This window comes from Struthio camelus, chromosome 10, assembly GCF_040807025.1.
Source record: "Struthio camelus isolate bStrCam1 chromosome 10, bStrCam1.hap1, whole genome shotgun sequence".
NCBI classification, from domain to species: domain Eukaryota; kingdom Metazoa; phylum Chordata; class Aves; order Struthioniformes; family Struthionidae; genus Struthio; species Struthio camelus.
The window spans coordinates 26038331-26044960 of NC_090951.1; the positions used below are offsets into that span (position 1 = coordinate 26038331).

Below are 6630 nucleotides of genomic sequence, written 5' to 3' on the forward strand. Positions count from 1 at the left end.
TTTCACCCCAAAACAGAGTCTTTCTGACCACCTCACGGCCTTTAGTGCCCCTAGCAGGAGGTGGCTAGCGGGCTCTGCAGGCTCCGGGCGTGGCAAATGGCACTGGTTTTCTCCTCGTGCCATCCAGAGAGGGCCCACACCTGGGCATCCAGAGCTTTCCTTAGGGCCTGTAGGGCCCTCACTCTTGACGGGATCACAAGGGCTCAAATACACCAAATGCTCCAGCAGCACCGTCTTGTGCTGCAGAGGCTGGCACGCCGCTGCTTGTGAGCACAAGATGGAGAACGGTCTCATCCGGGACTCCGATAACCTCACCCGGCTTGTGTGTTTTCAGCCTGCTGCAAACAGTTCGGGAGAGCTCCTCTGAGGTGGACGAGGACAGCAAGCAGCAAGAACCTCGTCAAGCCAGACCTCGGACTGCAATTCCTGTTTGCAGGCAGCCAAACAGGGCAGAACAGGTAAGCCGAGGAGCGGAGCCGTGGAGGTCTCCAAGTCCGAGTGGTACTGCTGCCCCCCAAAGAGCAGGCCAGGTGGCCATGGTCTTTCAAGCTTGCCTGCCCATGCCTGGCAGGGAGAAGCTGCTGCAAAAAGCCAAAGGGGAGGAGCAGCAATGTGCTGTGGTGGGGGCATGGCTGGGTCGCCCCCTCCCTTGAACTTGCGGGGAAGAAGGCCAACCACAGGCGGGGCTGTGTTTGCAAGAGTGTAGCCAGCCGAGTGAAGGACGCCACGAGTCCTCTCTCTTCAGCCCTTGGGAGACCTCACCTGGAGCCAGCCCTAGGTCCAGGGTGGGGCTCGACCATGCAAGAGAGGCTCTGGAATGCTGGAGCAAATCCAGCGGAGGCTCCCAAGCTGGTCAGCGGGCTGGAGAACCTGGTGTCCAAGGGAGAGGTGGAGAGGACTGTGTTTGTTCAGCCCATAGAAGAGAAGGCTCAAGGGTCCATCTCCTTGCTGTCTGCAGCTACCCGGGGGAAAGGCTAGAGGTAACTTAGCCAGCTCTTCTCAGAGGCGCACAGTGACAGGGTGAGAGGCACAAGACGTAGAGTTGCAAAAAGGCAGATTCCGGCTAGCTGTTGGGAGGCGCGTTTCCACCATGAGGGTGGTCAAAGTTTGGAACAGGGCCCAGAGAGGCTGTGGGACTTCTACCCTTGGAGTTATTCAACCCTCAGGTGGACACAGCCCGGGCAGCCTGCTCTAACTGGCCCCGCTTGGAGCGGGGCCTTGGACGAGAGTTCTCCAGAGGTCCCCTCCAACCGACCCCGTTCAGTGGTTCCGTGCTGGGGTCTGACTGGTGGAACCCCACGGGAGCGTTTGATTTCACGGTTGCAGCGCTGAAAAATGGTCATTCCTTGCCCTCATTCACCCTGTCACGAGCGATGTCAGCAAGAGAGAATGGAGCCAGCAAGCAACGGTGGTGAATCCCGGCCAGGGTCCCTGCCTGCGGCAGTGCTTGGCATGGGGGTTTCTGAGGCCAGAGCAGAGCAAGTGTGCGGGAGGACGCACAGGCCCCGCAGTTGCTGGCTTCTCCAGGGCTGAGAGGTGAGAGCGCCTGAGGGAGGTCAGAAGCAGCCTCAAATTTGTCCTCTGGCCCCAATGCAGGCTTGGCGGCATCAGGAAACGCTGCCCGAGGTTCAGCCACACTCACCAGTGCCGTGGCTTGGGAAAGAGGAGAGCGCTGCTGCCTTCCTGCCCCGAGCTGAGGAGAAGAAGAGGAAGCCAGAGAGGCTGCCGCGGCTGCGCAAAGAGTAAGTGCGCGCCAGGCCCAGCCCCGGCCTGGAAAACTGGAGTGGCAGCACCTGTCCGAGGTGTGAGGAAGCCCATCTTGGGAGCCATGGGGCTGGGTATGGCGTCCCCTGATTTCTCCTGGCATGGCAATGACCTGGGCTGGACCCTGGTGCCAGGCAGCCCCAAGCTGCATTGCCACTTGAAGGCTGTGGGTACCACCAGCGGGAGCGTGCGTGCAGGGGCTGGTCGAGGGGAGAGGCAGGAGGGCCTCAGCCAGAAGGGGAGAGGGAACTTTCCCTGCTCTTGCAGGCAGCTTTCTGTACGAGCAAGCCACACCCTGCAACTCTTGGAGACTTACCAAGTGCGTTGGGAAGAGTGGAAGCAGAGGGTAGAGCTGAATCGGCAGCGGAATTCCCAAGAGAAGCACTTCCTCTGGTAAATTTCTCCAGCTGGGGGTGCTGTTTCCCCTTCCCCTGCACTGGCCTTCCCTCCACACCCAGGAGCACCCAAGGGGAGGGGAGGGGAAGGGGGTCCGGTCTTTCCCTGGCACCCCTCGTGGGAGAGCAACAGGCTTTGCAGGCTGTGGCCTGGGAGCAGGCACCCTTCCAGCCCAGGGGCAGGGGTTGGGCACTCAGCGGTGGGCTTTCCCTGTGGGACCAGAAAGTTGTGGCTGCCGACGATGAAAGGATTCCTCCAGCGTTTTGGCTCTCCCTTTTCAAACCGCACGCTCCATCCTTGTCTCCCCAAGGCTCCACACCCGGACACCTTGCCCTGTGGGGATCGAGGCCGGCTTGGTGCAAAGTCCCATCCCCGCCTGACTCCTCCGCAGGCTGATTACCGGCACGTGGCACCTTGTCATGTCCTTGCCTTGGACACTAGGGCCCCTGTCCCGTTCCAGAAAGCATAGAGATGCCAGCAGAAGCAGACCCCAGAAGAACCGCCCTGCCCTAGGCCTGCAGCGTTTCCGTGCCCTTCTCCCTGTGCCTAAAACCAAACGGTTCCTTTTTAATGCCCTAGCACTGGGCAGCAGATGGCTCTGCGGGATCAAAGGGAGAGATACCAGGACTTGCTGGCTGCGCAGAAGACGTGTGAACATTGCTGGAAAGTCTGGAAGCGTGGTCCTGAGCCATCTTGCTAGCTGCGGAAGCCTGCCTGGGCCTGAAGAGCGACCAATCCCAAGGCACTGCAGCTCCAGGGCCAAGTGGAGGCCTGTCAGCGTGGGAGCTCCCTCGGCTGCTGTCAGCGTTGTCTCCATTGCGGCCATGGAGCTCTTAGCAAAGGGGATGTTGAAATCCACCTACAAGGGCCAAAGGAAAAAAAAAGTGGCGTGTACTTGTTCACGGCTGGAGTAACCAGCCTGTGCCTCACAAAGGACAGTGCTGCAGGACAGATGAACAGAAGAGCTGTTAAACCCCCCATGTGCTCCTCCACAGTTTTTGTAGCGCCGTAACAGAATAACGCCCGTACACAGACCGCAGCATAGAGACACGCGTGCCACAGAGCGGGTGTGCAAGCAAACCACTGCCTCACTCATTCTAAGGACAGCGCGCGCGCACACACACACGCGCCCCTTTCTTCCTTCATTACCCTCCCTAGGACACGCTCAGAGCTCACACCTCTCACTCCCCAAGACCCTCACGCACAGCCAGGACTGCACCGCCAGAGTGCACATGCACCAGCCCAACACATCCCTGACACTGCACACGCATCCGCACACATGCTCACGCTCTCCACACGCACAGAGACACTGCACAGCGGACACACCCCTCACACAGCATGGTGGCCAGGACACACGTACACCTGATGGGCCCACAGCCCCAGGGGTGCTATAGGAGCTGCAGCCCTTCTCCGGATTGTATGGGGAAAGGCTGAGGGCAGAGGAGGAGCTGCTGTGGGGTAGAGCGGTGCGGCAACCTGGGAGTGCAGATGCCTGGCTTTTCTCTGCAGCTGCAGTGCTCTCCAGCCAGGCAAACCTGGGATGGGCCATGTTTGTCCCTGGGCCTCCGTCGGCCCTTGGCTGCTCCTTGTGGCGGCCCCCCAGGGCTGTGCTCATGTCCTGGTGGGCGCACGGTGTCCCCACCAGCCACCTCCTGCCTGCTGCCTGGAGGTGGACGTGCCTCATTTAGACCTTCCTCCTCTCTTGCCGCATGGCTGCGGTTGGTTTTTTTAGCGCTTTCTTGAATTAGGTTTTCAAAGCAGCACCTAGTAGCTTCTTGTAAACTACAGGCAGCTCACAGCTGCTTGACTGCCCTGTCAGCCTTTTTCAAATCCTGGGCTCCTTGAAGCCTGTCCATGCGCCTCCTCTGACCCGGGAACACAGCATCTCCCTGCCCTTCATCAAACACAGGAAGGGGCTTTGTGGATCCTCCCAGAGGAGCGGGTGATGGCCGTGTCCTTTCGGTCTGTTGCTGGGAGAAGCCTCTTCTTCGGTCGTCTTCCTTGTCCCAGTAACGCCTGATGCTCCAAACACTGCACTCTCCCTGCAAGTGCTGCCTCTTACTAAGCACCTGCTTCACTGGCAGACATTCGGCGTAGTAAAGAGGCAAAGGCTTTGGACCGCCTTGCTGCTGCAGGGACCAACAAATTGCCAGGGAGGTCCAGAAGCTGAGTACTCAGCCAGTACTGTTTTGCCCTGCCTGTGCGCTTAGTTGGCAGCTTTCCCTGGCCATGCAACTCATGAAGTGGTGCTGACCCTGATTTCCAGAAAAGTGCTTGTCAGTTTAAAAGAGAAGAACTGGTTTTCAGTGGGGAGTTGGAAGGGCGACGTTCTGCTGCTTTGGGGGACTGCCCGCTGGCTTTTCTGGTGCGGTGACCCTTCTGTCTCGTCTCGCTCTGAGAGCTCCGTGAGGTCCCTCTTGACCCTCCCTGTGTGGAATAGCTACAAGATGCTGCTGCAGAGACTACTGGACTCTGACAGCCAGGCAGGGGTTAGGCCAGAGCCCAGATGCCCTCGGGAGCAGAGCGCAAAGCCAGAAGCCCGTTGGCTCCCCCACGAGATGTGGTTTGGGACCAGTGTTCCCTGCTGCTGCTCTCCGTGTCCTTCTTGGCTGCCTTAGCCCCTCTCCAGCCTCCACTCCCATTGGCCCAGCATGGCTTTGGCTGCTCTGGGTCTGCCCTTACTCACGGTCCCTGTGGCAGTCGGGTGTCCTTCTTCTGCCTCCCCTCGCCCCCTCCCCCGGCTGCCTTCACTACAGGGGCTTTCTGATGCACTCAATGGCCTCACAGGGCTGCCACAGCAGCGACCTCACTGTCCCAGCCCTGGGTCGCCTGTGGCCTCCCTTTTCCTGCCTCTAGCCAGCTAAACCCTGCCGAGGGGCACTTTGCCCTGGCACTCCGTGCCCTGGTGAATGTTGCAAGCCTGGCACGCAATGGCTGCTCCTTGCTGGACGAGACAAAGAGGAAAGCACTTGAGGTGCCCGGTTAATGCTGAAGAGCCATGGTGATCGCAGGCAACAATGGTTGCTCGTGGGCTCCAGTCCGCCTCTCCAAGCGTGCTCCAGTGGCGCAATGGGCCAGCGCGCAGTACTTATACAGCAGTGCTAAGCGGAGGGATGCTGAGGGTGTGAGTTCAAGCCTCACCTGGAGCATGGGCTTTTGATCATGCACTGCCTCCTCTTCCCTTGGGCGGTGCAGCTTTCTAGCAGCGACATCTGTCTCAAGCCAGACATCCCGGGACCTGCCAATACAGACACCTTGGAACACCAGAAGCGCTCGGGGCCGTTCCAGGCTTGACCTGGGCTCTGCCCGCATAGCACTCGGTTTGGGGCCCCGGAGGCAGAGCTGGGCTCTCCTCCCTTCTCTTCCGCAGAGGATCCAGACCCCACTCAGGGTGCAGATGCTAACATTTTCCTTTGCTCTTCAGCATTTGCCCTCCAGGCGGACACTCTCCCAGCACCAGCTGCCCAGCCTCACTGTGGCAGAGCCTTCCTAGCCAGCCTTTCCCCCTGCAGCCAGGCCAGGAGGAAGCACTCCTGGCTCTCTACACGCGAGCACTGCGGTGGAGCTGCAGGCAAAAGCTGCTGCCTCACAGCGCCTCTCACTCTGCAGCAGGCAAGGGAGAAAGGCAGCTCTGCCTTTCCAGGGAGGGTTTCTTTCCCACAGCCAGCTTACAGCTTGGCCGGAACAGGACTTAAGACTTCCAGCATGGTGGCATAACCTCAGAAAAGTCACACGCTCCCCCTGAAGAAAAAAAAAAAGCGACTTCTTTCTCCCAGGGAAGAGCTACTTGTGTTGGGGGTCTCTATGGCGTGGGATGGCAGTTGCGGGTGGGCTGGGGCTGCAGGGCAGTTTGTGTGTGGAGCTGAGAGTGCCCTGACTGCAACACGGAGAGCAAGGGCAAGGGAAAGGAAAGGTGAAAAGCTGGGCACTTTCCAGGCAGACTCTCTCAGTTCTCAAGCTTGGCCTGGAGAACGGAGAAGCTTGACTGCTTTCCCAGAAGCAGGGGTAGCTGTCACGGCAGCCCCCCAGCAGAAGACACTGCACGATCACTAGAAACCAGGAAATCATTTTAGGCATGAGCCCACTGAATGTTTCGAACTTCCTAGGAAGAGCTGCCTAGGCCATGGCATCTTTGGAAACAAACCCCTTGGCCTACCCTTGCGGGTGCCTCCCGTGTCTTTTCCAACTCTCCTTTTCACCCGGCGGGCTTTGCAAAACCATTGCTGTGACTCGGATTCGAACTGAGGTTGCTGCGGCCACAACGCAGAGTACTAACCACTATACGATCACAGCTGCCCATGTGATTGCCTTTCCTCCTCGGGCCATTTGTCCCTCCTGCCTTCTGCCCTCCTGCGGAGCAGCCAGAGCTGTCAGGTGACGGCAGGCTAGCAGGGAGAAGTCAGAAAATGCGAGTCTGTGTCCTTGCAGAGCAGCACCCGAACAGCGCAAGCCCTCATGTGCCTCCCTGGG

The 6630-nt window shown here is 59.3% G+C and overlaps 1 non-coding gene across 1 annotated transcript; it reads left to right on the forward strand.

Annotated features, from left to right (window-relative positions):
* Positions 1 to 5215: 5215 nt before the first annotated feature.
* On the forward strand, positions 5216 to 5309 carry TRNAI-UAU (transfer RNA isoleucine (anticodon UAU)). Its single transcript has 2 exons — positions 5216 to 5253; positions 5274 to 5309. It is a non-coding gene; the product is annotated as a tRNA-Ile (tRNA).
* The last annotated feature ends 1321 nt before the right edge of the window (positions 5310 to 6630 follow it).